We start from the raw sequence: 16,259 nt of genomic DNA, 5'->3' as shown, positions 1-16,259 counted from the left end.
AAAAATGTAAAATCTCTCTGCAACCCTAGTCAGAGATGTCATCTTTCTCAGTTTGGTCTTTATGACATTGCTTATCATAGCTTAGAAGTAACATGATTTTGGCATGGCATACATATGCAAAAAAGATCCAGTTAAAAATAATCACCTATGAAGTCCTAGAAATTATTCTCCCTGGGCACAATGCCAGCATCAACTACCCATGACCCTGAGTTGTTTTCCTCAGCAGTCAGAAGTAAGAGACATGTCAAATTTGAAAATACTTAAAAGTGAAACAGGCTTTTGGACAATACCCCCAAGAGCCTCTGTCTGGAATAGGGCCGTATGGTTTGGTTGAAAGACTTCCCCATCACCGTCATATAAATATCAAAGCCATTTAATGCCCGTGGCATGAGCTGACAGCTGCACACTGACAGGCAGGAGTCAGTCTTTGGATGCTGCTGTCTATGAAACTGACAAGCTGGTGTGGATTGAAATGCTTGGAGCCCTTTAAATAAAAATCATCAAAATAAAGATAGTATGACGCATAAGTGAAAGCAGTAACAGGAGAGATCCAGTTCTAGAATCATCTTCCCTCTTCCAGTCTCACTAGTCCATTCTAGGACTGGGATTTTGGTGACTTTAGAAAGCCTAAGTTGCTTGCATCTCACCTTCTGCAGGTGTACCATTAAAATCATCATCATCATCATCAGGGCACCTGGGTGGCTTAGTCGGTTGAGTGTCTGACCATGGCTCAGGTCATGATCTCACAGCTTGTTGGGCTCTATGCTGACAGCTCTGGAGCCTGATTCAGATTCTGTGTCTCCCTCTCCCTCTGACCTTCTACCACTCACACACACACACACACATACACACACACACACATACACACACACACACACACAATCTCTCTCTCTCTCAAAATAAATAAACATAATAATAAAAAATTAAAAAAAATCATCATAATCATCTTCATTCAGGAGAAATATGACTGTTAGCCACAGGACTGCTCCAGGGCCCACAGGGAGTGACACATACTGCTTGAGGGGCCAAATTCCCTGATCATACCCCCCTGCCCCCGGAAGGTTACTGCAGTGTTGGGAAAAACCCTCAGTGAGGAGGGAAAGGAAAACCTTAGCCTCTGCATGGCCCTGGGGGTGTCTCTACTCATGACTGGAATTAGTGAACATTGCCATGTCCCTAAAGCATCCAAAAAAAAAAAAAGTGAATTATATTCAGAATGCTTTATATACAAGGAAGGAAGAGTTTATACTATATTTCAGAAAGTTTACCATCAATAAATGTGAAATGTAAAGTTGTAGCACAAAGCACTTAGGGTTAAGCCTTGGTTCTCTATGAAATTAAATTATGTAGAAGAGTTCATTGTCCAAGGACACAAAAGAAATGAGGTGTGACAGAGGTACAAAGTAGTGATATAATGCTGAGGGCACACTAGTAACAACATGATTGGGTAAGATGGATAAGCCTGGAGAAGTTTTCAGAAGGAGGTCAATTTTGGAGCCAGTTTTAAAGTCTAAAGTGTGAAGGCAAAGGAGAGGAATCTACCAGGCATGGGAATGGCTTGGGCAAATGTCCAGATTAGGAGGTCAGGATGACATGAGGGGCTTTGGCAGGGAGCAAAGAGAGTCCTGAGGGTTTCTCCTTTGAGTCACGGTTGAATATTGAAAGCTCGCTGGGGGTACATAGCAGGGGTGGCTAAGGGCTCTCCAGGAGGAAAAGTCATCTGTCTTTGGAGAAGCACAGTTCAGGAGTCAGAGAACTCAGTTCCCTGGTCTCTGTGGGACAAGCCGCAGACCGTTACCTTGTGGTGTGGGAGAGGTGTGAAGGTGGCAGGAGGGACAAAGGAAGGAGACCTACACTAGGATTGGGGCTGCCTGCATCCCCTTCTGAAACAGGGCTGTATTCGGAGACTTATTCGAGGTCAGAAGAGACACCATCTATCCACCAAGGACTGTCCACCGCAGTCTGTGGGCCAAGACCCAGGCCTACTTTCAAAGAGAAAACAACATGTTCTTCCCATTTCCTAGCCTGAGGAATTTACGTGAAGAGGCTCACCCATTGGAGCATTTCCTCAGTTGGTTGAGAGAGGCTGTGGGAGGTCAACGTTTCCCCGCACAGGACTGTCAAAGGAAAGCGCAGAATCCAAGTAGCTGCAGACGGGACTGTGAGACAGGGATCATGAGGTTCAGGTTCACCCCCCATCATTCACTGCATCATCTGGAGCTCTTGAATGGTCCCAACTTTCACAGGCCAAGAGCTATCTTCTATGACCCTAGCCTGTGCCCATAATCCTCAGAGTTATGAAAGCCTCAGCAAGAAATTCCATGCAAACTCACCCTCAGTGCTACAAGGGGCAAGTTAGGCAATGGGGTTATGTGGATAGTGACACAATGAAGAGCAGCAAGCCAGCTAGGAGATGAGGTCTAGCAGGTCACAAATAATCTCACCGAGTCCCAAAAAGGTGGGTGCTAGAGCCACAGTAGACCTACAGGGCTCTCTGGGAGGGATGGGCATGCATTGGGGGCAGTACTGCTCGCTGCTGAACAGGTCACTGGGAGCAGGGCTTCTCTGTTCTCTCTGGTTAGAAGGGCAGGTAAGATAAGTCGCCAGAGTACACTATATACAAAGCATCATGCTGTTTCCATTTTCACTTCCAAAATCCACTTTTGACCCCAAAGTCTCACAGATCAACACTTATATAAACATCAGAACAAAGCTCATTAAATCAACAGCTTTAGCTTTAGGATGTGGAAAGTCTCCCCTGCTAACCCTGCTCTGCATGGGATCCTGGCCCTTAAACAGTGTAAGAAGCCTGGGGCATGAAGAGTTCAGTTAAACTCAGAGACTAGTCAGCACATTCTGTCTCTTGGGAGACACCCAGTATGGGGCAATATCATCAATCTTTTCTATATCTTTAGTTCCTCTTTTCTAAGTGTGTTCCAGACATGATCTCATCTACTGTCACTATATCCCCCAAATAATAATGATGATAATTTACATCTGCTCTCTGCTCTAGACTTAACGTGCTTTTAAGTACGTTATTTCATTTAATGCCTACTTTGACTATGATGGAATAAATATTGTTCCCATTTTATGGATGTAGATATGAGGTTTGGCAAGGTTAAGTGACCTACCTGTGCACCTGGAGTAGGTCTAGGCCTTCTAACCCAGGTGTTTCAATCCCTGAACGCTTCTCACTGGATCTTTTGCCTCCCATAAGGAAGAAGGGAGGAAGAATCTGTAACTCCTATTTAACTGATGGGGAGATAATGGTACTTATTATTAACTGGCCTTCATGTAAGGCATTGACTAAGGAAAGAGAATCTAGGAAATTAACCTGTGTCAGCATCATGCAGCCAAATCATCTGGCCACCTGAAGCCATGATGGAATGTAATTTCTTGGAAAAAGAACCTCAAACCCTTCTAACTTCATAAACTTGTAAAACTTTTATCAGAGTGACAACTATGGTGGGTGGGTTAGACCCAAGATTTGCATCTAAATAACCCTCTCTTTTATAGCTGTATTTTAACAAGCAAATCAGACTGACCTTGTGAATTCCCAAGAAACTAAAGAGTCCATAATTTTAGGCAGAGTCCAAGCCTCATAAAGAAGAAAACTGAAACATGTCTATCACATGGAATTGGAGTTCTCTTTTTAGCCTCACTGCCCCCTTCCCTCGATGTTATTTTCAAATTCTAAGCATATGACGGACTAACGTCCACTAGAGTTATTTCGAGCCATACTTGGCATTGTTGAAACTCAGATATATTGTACAAAATAGCCCACAGTGTGAAACACCATGGAGATATGTAATTAAAGCTGAGGTTGCCAGTGTTTAGGGTTGTCAGCATCTAGAATGTAGTGGGACAGCTGCACTAGTCTCTGAAACCCAAAGGGCATGCCCTGGGCTGGCTGGGCATTTGCCTGTGTATCCCAAGACAAACAAAGCCGATCCCAATGAGGCTTGTATGTCCCCTGATACTATAGGATACCACAAGAGTTCAGCTCCCTCTGTCCCAAACCTGCCTTTATTTCCAGGTGGAATAACTCAGATGTAATGCTTTGTTCCTGCTAGAACTTGGCAGTGGACTTTTCTCCTTTTAAAAATGTATTCCAAATAAAATTAGTTCATGAAAATGCCTCCAGTTGCTCAGTGGCAGAGGGAAAAAAAAAAAGATTTATCTGCTTGGTGGGTTATTCTTGTTGGTGATATGTGTTTTATTCTTTGGTTTGTGTAACATACAGCCTGAAGCCCCTCAGAGGCTCTTAGGTACTGGTTCCTGGTACTTGTTACTTGCCCCAGCTGCCCCATCTACCAGCAAGTTCTCAGAAGCCCTTACCCTTCAGCCCAGACACTTCTGATTTGCTCCAACACCCCAAATGCCGCAGCAAAGGAGTGTTTACCTCACGGAGCTCTCAGGGGTCCTGGAAAACACTGCCTACCTGAAAGTACTCTTGGACCAGGCCACACGCTGTATCCTGGACCCTGACTAGAGTCCCTATTTCAGGAAAGTGTGTCCCAGGAGAAGATGGGACAGACATGAAGGGGAAACAAAGAGGAGGAGGGAGGAGCAAAGGAGAAGGAAAGAGGAGGGGGAAAGAGGCTACAAAGGCTACTGTTTTGAAGTGCCCCCCCCCATGCCTCCATACCCCACACCACAGTCACCACCCTCTACCACAGCCAGATTTTAAGGACTCAGAAAGTCCTCAAGGAGGACACCTGGGTGGCTCAGTCGGTTGAGTGTCTGACTTTAGCTCAGGTCATGATCTCCTGGTTCGTGAGGTCAAGCCCCACTTTGGGCTCTGAGCTGTCAGCTCAGAGCCTGGAGCCTGCTCCAGATTCTATGTCTCCCTCTCTCTCTGTGCCTCCCCTGCTTGCACTCTGTCTGTCTGTCTGTCTCTCTCTCTCTCTCAAAAATAAACATTTAAAAAAAAGAAAAAAGAAAGTCCTCAAGGCATTGTAATGTATAGGCATCTACTGTGGGGAACAGGAAAGGCTTGGAGGGCATTCATAAATTGCCATTTTCTGAAGGTTTTTCTTGGGAGAAGATTCTGAATCCTTGGCTTAAACCCAGCCCTCCCTTTTCAGTGCTTATTTTGCTTCTCTTTACATATGTATATGTGTACCTGGTTTAAATAGTCTATAATTATAAATTATTTGAATCTGGGGAAGAGTAAGAAGTCTTAATATTAGAGACTTCACCAGAAAAAAAAATAACATTGTAGACTACCATGGTAATCTGCAATACCATAGCGATAGCTAGCATTGATCAACATACCCACATACTCTATATAGAGAAAAATATCTGGAAGAATAAACACCAATGTATTAGCAACTGTTAGACAACTGAGTGGGTAGACTATTTTTGTTCCTACTTGTTTGTCTGCTTTTCTATATTGAATATGTGTGATTTTGTAATTAAAAATAAAGAATATAGGGGCGCCTGGGTGGCTCAGTCAGTTGAGTGTCCGACTTTGGCTCAGGTCATGATCTCGGGGTTCGTGAGTTCGAGCCCTGCATTGGGCTCTGTGCTGACAGCTCAGAGCCTGGAGCCTGCTTCAGATTCTGTATCTCCCTCACTCTCTGCCCCTCCCCCACTCACACTCTGTCTCTCTCCTTCAAAAATAAACATTAAAAATTTTTTAAACAAAAATAAAGAATATAAATAAATTCCCAAAAGGATCATTAAATCAGCTCAGTTTTTCCCATACTCCAATGGGGGATAAGTGTGGGCTTTGGGGTGAGCCTGCCTGGGTTCAAATCTTGCCTCCTGCACTTGAATGGTCTTCTTTGGGCCTGATTCTTCATCAGGAAAATGAGGATGAATTAACATCTACTCTGTAGAGTGATTTCAAAGATTAAATGAAATATTCCTTGTAAAGTCATGTGTTACATAAATGGCATTTATTATTATTACTCATTCTTTGATGCTTCCAGATACGTTTCAAAATATTTTTATCCCCTGTATGCAAATCCATCAGCACTCCCTCTAACTTTCAGCCCTGCCAGCGCTGGCTTCTAGGGCGGCAAGCACGCTTCTGAGGCCCACTCTGCTCAGGATGTCACAGAAATGGAAAGAAGAGGGAAGAGAAAGGAAATCAATTTGGTTTCTCTTCACCTGGGCAGGTTGACCTGTGCTGAAATTAATTATTGGAAGACATGATAATAAATGGTTTGCTTTCAGAATCAATACTGGGCAGACAGAAGAGCTTTCCTCTGGAACAGCCTTCCCTGTTTCCTTTCTAAACCATGTCAGTTCTTTCTGAGAGACAGTAACTTTATTCTTCTCTTCCCTGTGTTGTTCTTACTGTGCATGGTAAATATGTTGTCACATTGTGAAACTCTACTCTTGGTACCCTTGTAAGGAGGGCACTGAGTCGGAGAATTCATTAGAGTAGAGAATGCTCTCACTTGGTGCTCAGTCTTTCTTTTCCTCCTTCTCCCTTTTCTGGGGCCCCATGGCAAGCTCAGCTCCAGCCCAGTTACAGAAATAAAATGGAATCACACATCTCACCAAAAGACCTACAAATCAGGTCCTCTTGGCAACCATCTAGCCCTGCCCTGGTGCCCCGTTTTGATAACTAGACTTTGTCCTGTTCCTAGGAGTCAGCCCTTCCTTACTGGTGTCCCAGTAACCTTGCCTCCAACTTGCAGCCTAGTGGCTAGAGCCTTGCAAACTGTCCATTCTCCTCTTTGGATCTCTGAACACATTCACTCCTGGATGCCCAGTGCTGGGTACCCAGTATCTATCAACCACAGGCAGAATGCACGTTTATGCCATTTGCTACCTTGGTTCTGACTGGTCATATTAGATGGCCATTTCTTCCATAATGTTTAACCTGAGGGTCAGACTTCTCAGTACCCATAGCTGATCTGTCCCCTTGCATCTGGCCACTTCAAAGGATAGACCTACGCTTTCCAACATAGTTAAGTAGACCCCACCAAGCTGAGTCTTGAGAGATGACAGCAGGGTACTTGATAACCTAGGGAAGGGATGAAGCTTAGATGTATCCTATCACCCACACTACCATGGTGACCACTGCTGCCACAAAGGCCACTATTCATCAAGCACCTCCTATGAACCAAATTCTCTATTACATACTTGCCATAGGTCCTTTCTTTTTTTTTTTTTTTTTTAAGCTATTCATTTATTTTGAGAGGGGTGGGGAGGGGCAGAGAGAGGGAGAGACAGAATCCCAAGCAGGCTCCATACTGTCAGGACAGAGCACGATGAGGGGTTCAAACCCACAAACAGTGAGATCATGACTTGAGCTGAGATCAAGAGGTGGATGCTTAACTGACTGAGCCACCCAGGTGCCCTCCATATGTTATTTCTAACTGTCATATCACTCTTCAGGGTAGGTGTCACTATCTCCATTTTAGAGAAGGTTACTGAGGCTCAGAAAAATTAAGTGCAAAGCCAATAAAAGGAAAGAACAGATTGATTCCAAATGCTACGCTTCTCTTCACTATACCATACATCCCAATAGATAGGAAATCACAGCTGAGAGGGAACTCTCAAATGGGCTTGGGTAGCTATCAAGGGGAGTTGATTTGGGAAACTAAAACATTTAGATAGTGATAGTCTGACCTGAGCAAAAGGTGTAAGTAAAGAGACAAAAGTGTAGTCCACCAGTCTGTGCTAGAAAATGGAAATGAAGGGGTGCATGGGTAGCCCAGTCAGTTAAGCATCTGACTTTGGCTCAGGTCATGATCTCATAGTTTGCGAGTTTGCGTCCCACATCGGGTGAACTCGTGCCCTGCTTCAGGTGAACATGAGCCCCACTTCAGGTGAATATATAAAGGGAAAAAACAGTCTTTTCAACAACTGGTTCTGGGAAAACTGGACAGCTACATGCAAAAGAATGACACTGGGCCACTTCCTTATACCACATATAAAAATAAATTCGAAATGGATTATATGTGAGAACTGAAACCATAAAACTCTTAGAAGAAATCATAGGCAGTAATTCTTTTGACATTGGCTATAGAAACATTTTTCTAAACATGTTTCCTCAGGTAAGGGAAACAAAAGCAAAATTCAACTACTGGTACCACACCAAATTAAAAGCTTTGCACAGTGAAGGAAAACGTCAACAAAACAAACAAGCAACCTACTGAATGAGAGAGGATATTTGCAAATAAATATCTAATGAGGAATTAATATGCAAAATATATAAAAAGTTATACAACTCAACACCCCCCCCCAAAAAAACCCCAAATAATCCAGTTAAAAAATGAGCAGAGGACCTGAATAGATATTTTTCCAAAGAAAACATACAAATGGCCAACAGATACATGAAAAGATGCTCAACATCACTAATCAACAGGGAAATACAAATTAAAACCACAATGACCACAAAAACCACTTTATACCTGTCAAAATGGCTAAAATAAAAAACATAAGAAACAAGAAGTGTTGGCGAGGATGTGGAGAAAAAAGAACTCTCGTGCACTGTTGGGGGGAATGCAGACTGGTGTATCCATTATGAAAAATAGTGTGGAGGATCCTTAAAAAATCAAAAGTAGAATTACCATATGATCCAGTAATTTCACTACTGGGTATTTATCCGAATAAAATAGAAACACTAATTCAAAAAGATATATGCACCCCTATATTTATTGCAGCATTATTTACACTAGCAAAGATACGGAAGTAACCCAAACCCATATTATTATATGGAATATTAATATATATTAAAATATATTTTAAAGACTCTTAATGGAATTTTAATATATAATATTAATATATATAATGGAATATTACTTGGCCCTAAAAAAGAACGAAATCTTGCCATTTACAACACATAGATGAACCTAGAAGGTATAATGCTAAATGAGAGAAGTCAGTCTGGAACAAATACCGTATGATTCTACTCACATGTGGAATTTAAGAAGCAAAATAAATGAAAAAAAGGAAAAAAAAGAGACAAAAGAATGGACTCTTAAATACAGAGACTAAACTGATGGTTGCTGGAAGGGAGGTGGGTGGGGAGATTGGTGGAATAGATAAAGGAGACTAATAGAAACTTATATTTATGAGCACTGAAAAATGTACAGAATTGCTGAATTATTACATTGTACACCTAAAACTAAAATAAGACTGCATGTGAATTATACTTGAATAAAAAATATTGAAAAAGAAAGAAATACCTAACTCACTGAAGTTATGAGGATTATAAGAAAAAATAATTAGAACAATGTCCAGCACACAGAGAGGACTCAGTAAGTGTTATGCTACTGTCATGATTGTTGTTGGTATTAGGGTCTCTTCAACAGGAAGCAGCAAAAAATGTCTATCAATGAACATGATACACTGAATGAAAATAAGTATGACTAGATGACTTGTTTTGAACTTAAAATTAATATACTGAACACAAAATCAGTAGTCAGTATACTTCTTTTGTCTAATTTACTTTTTGTTGCCTTTAAAATCCTTCTGAAAAAGGCCAATATCATTCATCTCTCAAAAAGGAGAATTTTTGCAAGAGGAAAAGAACTTCACTACATATAAACTAGCAGAGGAAGAGGGTTAAAGGTATGGTGTGATGGTAGCTATCCCAGCTGGAAAAATCATGGAAACTTAGTGGGGCTGGGGAAATACACATAGTAAGGATTACCATATCCTCTTGTCAAGATTGGTTCATCTGAAATAATTTTTTAGTTTTTTTTTTCAATTAAAAAAAAACACATTAGAGTCTAAAAAACTCACTCAAAATTTGACTCAAAAAATGCTACTTCCCAAGTGTCAGATCCTGGGCTAGGGCTGTCCAGGTTGATCCTAGCTTGGAATAGTCTCAGTAATTCTAACAGGGTGGCTCTCAGGCCCCAGGCTATATGGGTCTTGGGTTTATCTTCTTATGAATGTTCATCTAATCCACTTCTCTTCCATTTGTCATTCTTATAATTGGAAGGGATCTCAGGGATATCCTGACTTGGATATCCTAAAAAGTAATCCTCTCTGTACCATTCATTTACTTTTTCAAGTGCCAATTGCATGTTAGGCCCACTGTGATGGGCACTGAGATAAAAAGACTAATGAGACAAAATTCCTTTTCTAAGGAAGGTCACAGTCCAGCTGAGGAATGAGGCTGGCATAAAATTAATTATGACACTATGTGATAACCACCATGACAGGGATGTGACCAGAATAAGTGGATCCTAGCAAAGGGGCATTCAACACAAACAATGGAGGCCACCTCTTCCTAGAAGAGATGATACTTGAGAGGAGTGTTTAAAGATGAATAGAAGTTTATCAGGGGACGTCCGACTTAAATAAATGGGAGTGATGAAAGGGCAAATAGCACTGAAACTTGGGAGCATGGCATATTCAGGTTCATAACAGGACAGCAGAAGTATAGGGTGGGGTAGAGGGAACCCATGAAGGGTAAAAGATAAAGCCAGAGAGGCAGTAGCCAGATCATAAAAGGTTTATGATACTGATAGTTTGAACTTTATCCTAATGGGAAGCCATCTATGAGTTCCATAACTGATGGAGTAGCATGATGAGATGTGCATTTTAGGAAAACCACTCTTGTGGCAGTGAGGGAAAGGATTTAAGGCGACAACGACTGGAGTCAGGGAAAGGAGGATAATGCGATAAACCAAGCAAGAGATAATGAGATTCTGATCTCAGGCAGTGGCAATGGAGATGAAAGGGAAGGGACACATAAAGAGGTAGTGGCATCAGTAGGACCTTGCAACAGACTCATGAGGGTGAGAGCAAAGGAGGAGTCAAGAATGACTCCCAAGTTTTTGGCTTGAGAAACTGAGCAGTTGGTACCCTTTACTGGTATGGGGAACACAGAAGCAAGAGTGTACCTAGAAGGGACAGGAGATGATAAAATAAATTTGGGATACAGTGGGTTTGAGAACCATCTGAGAAATCAAAGCGGAGGTGTCCAGAGAGTATGAGTTTATGAATAGGTTGTTCAAGGGTGAGGTCAGAGACAAGACAAGGATTTGGAGCCATCAGACTAGGGGTGACAGCTGAGGCTAGGAAAGAGTATAAAATCATGCATGGAGTGTACAGTGAGAAGAGCCAGTCTGAGGAAATCCTGGGGGAAAGGAAGATGAGTCTAAGAAGGACCAACCAGAATGACATAAGGAAACCAAGAGAGCATGATGTCATGGAAAAGATGGGAGAAGAGAATTTAAAAAGGAGGAGGTAGTCAACATGGTCAAATGCTTCATGAAGACCAATTAATATTTGAAAAGTGTCCTTTAGATTTAGCAACAAAAAAGGAAGACTTTGGTAAAAGTAACCTCAGTTGCCCAGAGGAAACAGAAGTCCAATGGCAGGGGTCAAAGGGCATCTAGGAGGTGAGGAAGTAGAGATGGCAAATATAGACTCTTCTCTCAAAGTCTAAGTTTCTTTTTATTCTTTTGTTGTTGTTTTTAAGGTAGAAAGGACTTGAGGATGTTTATATCCTAAGGGAATAAAGGGTCACCTCTCCTGGAAAACCTCCAGTGATATGAAGCACACAGCATCATTCTGATTTTGGACAGCTCATAAAAAAGCAACCATGGGTTAGAAGTTACACCTGAATTAAGCTAAAATTGGCTTCACTATCCCTTCCACCCTTATGTCTTCTAACAGGAAGACTTCAAACCCCCTGCCTTCCATAAAACATTATTTACTCAAGACTGAATATATACAGTTACTTCAACTTCACTATCCTAGCAATCTTCTGACAATCACAGTATGGTTTTTCAATATCCTTTTGAATATATATTTTCTCAAATTAGGCACAATAATACATATGATTTAAATAATCAGTGGATAGAGAAATCTTTATTTCTCTGGTTTAGAGATTATACAGTTAACCATTGATTAACATGAACTTAAACTGTGTGGGTCCATTTACATGTTTAAATAAATACAGTACAGTACTGCAAATGTATTTTCTTTTCTTTATGGTTTTATTAACATTTTCTTTTCCTCAGCTTACTTTATTGTAAGAGTACAGCATGTAATACACAAAACAGAAAAATATGTATTAATTAACTGTAAAGCTTCTTTTCAACAACAGGCTATTAGCAGTTAAGTTTGGGGGGAGTAAAAAAGTTATGTGCAGATTTTTGACTATGCAGGTGCTGGTGTCTAACCTACTGAATTGTTCAAAAGTCAACTATATTTTAATTTATATCATTACTCAAAAGACATTAATATTTCTCTCTGTTCTAAGAGCAAAGTCTAGACCTTTTCATCTAAAGGTCAAAGTTCTTGAGACTAGACACAACCTACACTCCTTTGAGCTTTTCTACAATGATCCACTCTCTCCCATGTAGAATCCTCCACTCTCAACAACGTATAGATCTCAAAAAATTTATGGGAGATGCCAGGAAATTTGAGGGCTCTCCTCACTACCATAGTTTTCCTTGAACCAGAATTGAAATCATATCAGACCCGCATTTCCATATCCCCCATACGATGGAGCAGACCATGGTCCTCTCTAGCAGCAGTCAGGGATTTCCGCCCACCCCTTCTCATATGTCTACTACTTCTCCATATTGTTTACTACCCTCAGGTTTGTAGATTTCATATAGATGTGATCCTTTCTCATATACCTTCATGAGAATTAGAATGAGTCTTTAAAAAAAAAATCTTCTTCTGTCACCATCTGATTTTGGACAGATCATAAAAAAGCAACCATGGGTTAAAATACCCTAAAGTCTCAGCAATGTTTGATATATTTATATTCTTGTATTAAAATTTAAGTATACTGTTTGTTACATATGACTTTTCTTGATATATGTATATACATTTTGCAGGCAAAATATTTGTATTGTATTTTCCTACTAAGGTGACCTAAGGGCATTTCCTTCACAAGATGCTTCTCTGTCACCTTTGTGGTGCCCCACATATCTGGTTTGGGCTTTACTGGGATAATTTTCTCCTTCCACTGCAAAGTTCACTTAATTCTTTATAGATATATCAACAAAGCTTTCTGCCCAATCTTTCCAAGATGCACTCACCTCTTGCCAGAAGTCCATCATCCTGGCTGTGTAGGATATATTCCAGAACACTTTTTAAAACACCATCTACATAGGCAGCCATTTGTTTTTCAATGCCTCCCTTCTTTTCTATAGTCACTTCCATCACATGGAACAAAAGATAAAAACACCACCTGCGCTTTTGAGTCTTTCAGTTTGCTACCCAGAACTTCAAGTCATGGGGAATGCAGTCTCACTTTCTTCTGAATGTGCCATTTGTTCCATACAGGAAGCAGCAGAAGTGGGGGACAATTCATGGTCTTGATAAGAGGTTCCTGGCAGGCTCGCTATACTACCTTAGATATTGCCTCCCACCCCCTCTCAATTTCCACATAAAGTGACCTTCAAAAACCAATGGTTGGGAGTTACCCACAATATAACATATCTTTCTTCTTCCTGAGAGCGGTCATGAGAGCCCTCCCATCAGCTCATGCTACTTTTCCCTGGTGCTTCATGGAGGGAATGTCCTGAATATACTCAAGTGGGACAAATGTCATGCAAGGCCCAAAGGGGGAGATTGTATTTTATTTGTCTGCTTTTTCACATTCTTCCACTTGCCCACTTCATGACATTAATTTCTCTGCATTTTCTTGGCTTTCTTCCTCACTATTTTTTTATTCTACCAAAGAAACTTTTATCTTATCTAAGAAGCTAGAGTGTGAAAAAGCATCTATTGAAGTTTTGCCACCTTCTCTTCCTGCTTGTATTTGCAGTTGCTATAATTGGTCACCATCTCAGGCATGAAAAGAAAGATGGAACGTACTCCAAAGATCACTACACCATCTCCTAGGCAGGACTATTTACTGGATCACCAAACAAACTAATGGTTTCACTAGAAATGCCCCTTTAAAGCCCTAGAAGAATAAAGATTATGCCTCCTTTCAGACTATGAGACTTCTTAGAGAGTTAGAATATGTTTCCTGCCGATTGGGGCACCTGGCTGGCTCAGTTGGTAGAGCATGCAACTCTATAGCTCAGGGTCGTGAATTTGAGCCCCACGATGGGTGTGGAGCCTACTTAAAATTAAAAATTAAAAATAAAGGATATGTTTCCTGCATGTTTTTCTTTGGATCATGAGTCCTTCAAGACAGAAACTATTATATCTCTTTCATTTATCATGGTGACCAACACAGACTTGATTAGGCTTGGGAACTGATAAGTACCACTGTCTGACTCTGAGGGCATGGGCTTTCTATCTCTAGGAATTGCCTATTCTACTTGCCCTTAGAGCTCCAGTAGGTTAGCTGTTTACTTTGAATATCTTTTATGGGTAAGGTCACTGATAGGGCTATTAAAATGTTTTCTTTCCATTTTTGCCTATTTTGACCCCAAGATTCAGAATGATTTTTTTTTTAATTTTTAAAAATTTTTATTTCATTTTCAAGAGGGAAAGAGACAGAGCATGAGCAGGGGAGGGCAGAGAAAGAGGGAGACACAGAATCTGAAGCAGGCTCCAGGCTCTGTGCCACACAGAGCCCAATGCGGGGCTTGAACTCATGAGCCACGAGTTCACAACCTGAGCCAAAGTCAGACACTCAACTGACTGAGCCACCCAGGTGCCCCCAGAATGAATTTTTTAAAGTGTTTTCTATTCAAATGTGAGAATAAAGCAAGAGTCAGATAAACAACTAACCAGAGATTATTGAATGAAGTACTTAATTGTGCCTATGTTTTTATATTCCTTTAAATCTTTCTTTAAATGGTCTGTTCTTTCAAAAATGTTACACTAATACTATTTAATATGGTTAGCTGCTTAAATGTGATTTGGTGCTTTGAGATTTTGGATAATATATATTTGAATGTAAATGATTGCTAATTTTTTTACTAAGCTAGCTTACAGAAAGTCTGGCATTTCATATAATGAGGTCATAAAGCAGACCACTCACAGAGCAGGCACAGCTGCTATCTAAACCACAGGCACTTGAGTACTTTCCTACTGAGTGATAGCAAATATCTCAGGACAAAATAACAGTACCAAACCCCATACAACCTCCTGGAAAGATATGGATACATCTACCCCCTGACAGTTATGCTGTGATTGGCAGAAACTCCATCCTATGCTTGTTTATTTTTTTTTTTCTGTTATTTAGTGTTTATTTATTTTTGAAAGAGAAAGAGAGAGACAGAGCATGAGTGGGGAAAGGGCAGAAAGAGACAGCGATACTGAATCTGAAGCAGGCTCCAGGCTCTGAGCTGTCAGCACAGAGCCCAATGTGGGCCACAGACCACGAAATCATGACCTGAGGCAAAGTTGGACTTTTAAATGACTGAGTCACCCAGGTGCCCCTATGCTTGTTTTAGACTTCTGATAATGACTACTGTGCCACAGTAGTATATTTATTTATATATATAAATATAATAAGTGTCTTTTGAAATCTGATTTACTCTACGGACTGATTTATTCTTCATGTGATGAGTTTATCAGCAACTTGAGTCAAGTACATACCAGGACCAGAGGGTTTCCCGCTAGTGCCCAGGTCTTCTATTTGGGCATGGAAAATCTTAGTATCTTGGACTAGAAAGATCTATAGAGACAGATCCCTGGTACATCCTTGGCCCCAGACTCTCACCACCTGCCTGTCAGGAGCCTCCCCGGCCAGGTGGTCAGGACTGTGGCTCCTTTCCTCATTCAGCTCAGCTTCTATGTAGACTATTCAAAGAGTGCCATCTGCAGGATGAACTGAGGACCATAACTACTTCATTCATTTCCTTCAAATAAAGTTAAAGAATTTGTTTAAAACTTGTTCAAGCTCTAATAAACACAAAATTTAAGTTAAATGCTACTGACAGGTAATAGTTTTCTACATTAATTTTTCACAGCTATAATTTATATTTATTATTGCCTTAAATGTCTTTACACTATCTACAGAATAGAAACATATTTGTTCTAGGACTTTACACTGCCCTTTGACCTTTCCCTGTGGGTAACCATTTTCTCCACTTGCGTGCTTGGTCTTCACTGTAGAAGGGCAGTTTCCCAGGAGCTGTAACAGATGCAACAGCTCTCTTTCTGCTTTGATTCAAGATAATTTTTTAATTAATTCTTTAATTTTTAGAGAATCAGTGCTTGAAATTCTGTTTCAAGTCAGCCTTAGTCAAAGAATCATAAAAATACAAAATTTAAAATAGTACTGGTTAAAAACGACCCCCCCACCCAGCCTCCTACACCACACTATTTGTGATGCCCTTCCTGACTAAATCTCATAATCAGCAATCCAAAAAACAAGAAACAAGAATTTCCATGCTTTGGCTTGATCTCTGACT

At 40.7% G+C, this 16,259-nt stretch overlaps 1 protein-coding gene and 1 long non-coding RNA gene across 23 annotated transcripts in view; one reads left to right on the top strand and one right to left on the bottom strand.

Moving 5' to 3' along the window:
• KALRN (kalirin RhoGEF kinase) overlaps positions 1–16,259 on the bottom strand; it is a 675,561-nt gene that overhangs the window by 347,077 nt on the left and 312,225 nt on the right. The gene's annotated exons all lie outside the window — the stretch shown is intronic.
• LOC123610993 lies at positions 690–7,792 on the top strand. Of its 2 annotated transcripts, none has more exons than XR_006718373.1 (2): positions 690–710; positions 7,684–7,792. It is a non-coding gene; the product is annotated as an uncharacterized LOC123610993 (long non-coding RNA). The 2 variants fall into 2 exon arrangements; XR_006718374.1 differs by lacking the exon at positions 690–710 and adding an exon at positions 5,420–5,458.

Source organism: Leopardus geoffroyi, chromosome C2 (assembly GCF_018350155.1).
Source record: "Leopardus geoffroyi isolate Oge1 chromosome C2, O.geoffroyi_Oge1_pat1.0, whole genome shotgun sequence".
NCBI classification, from domain to species: domain Eukaryota; kingdom Metazoa; phylum Chordata; class Mammalia; order Carnivora; family Felidae; genus Leopardus; species Leopardus geoffroyi.
Note: the sequence above shows the minus strand (reverse complement) of the source record. Positions and strands in the feature narration are given on the sequence as shown.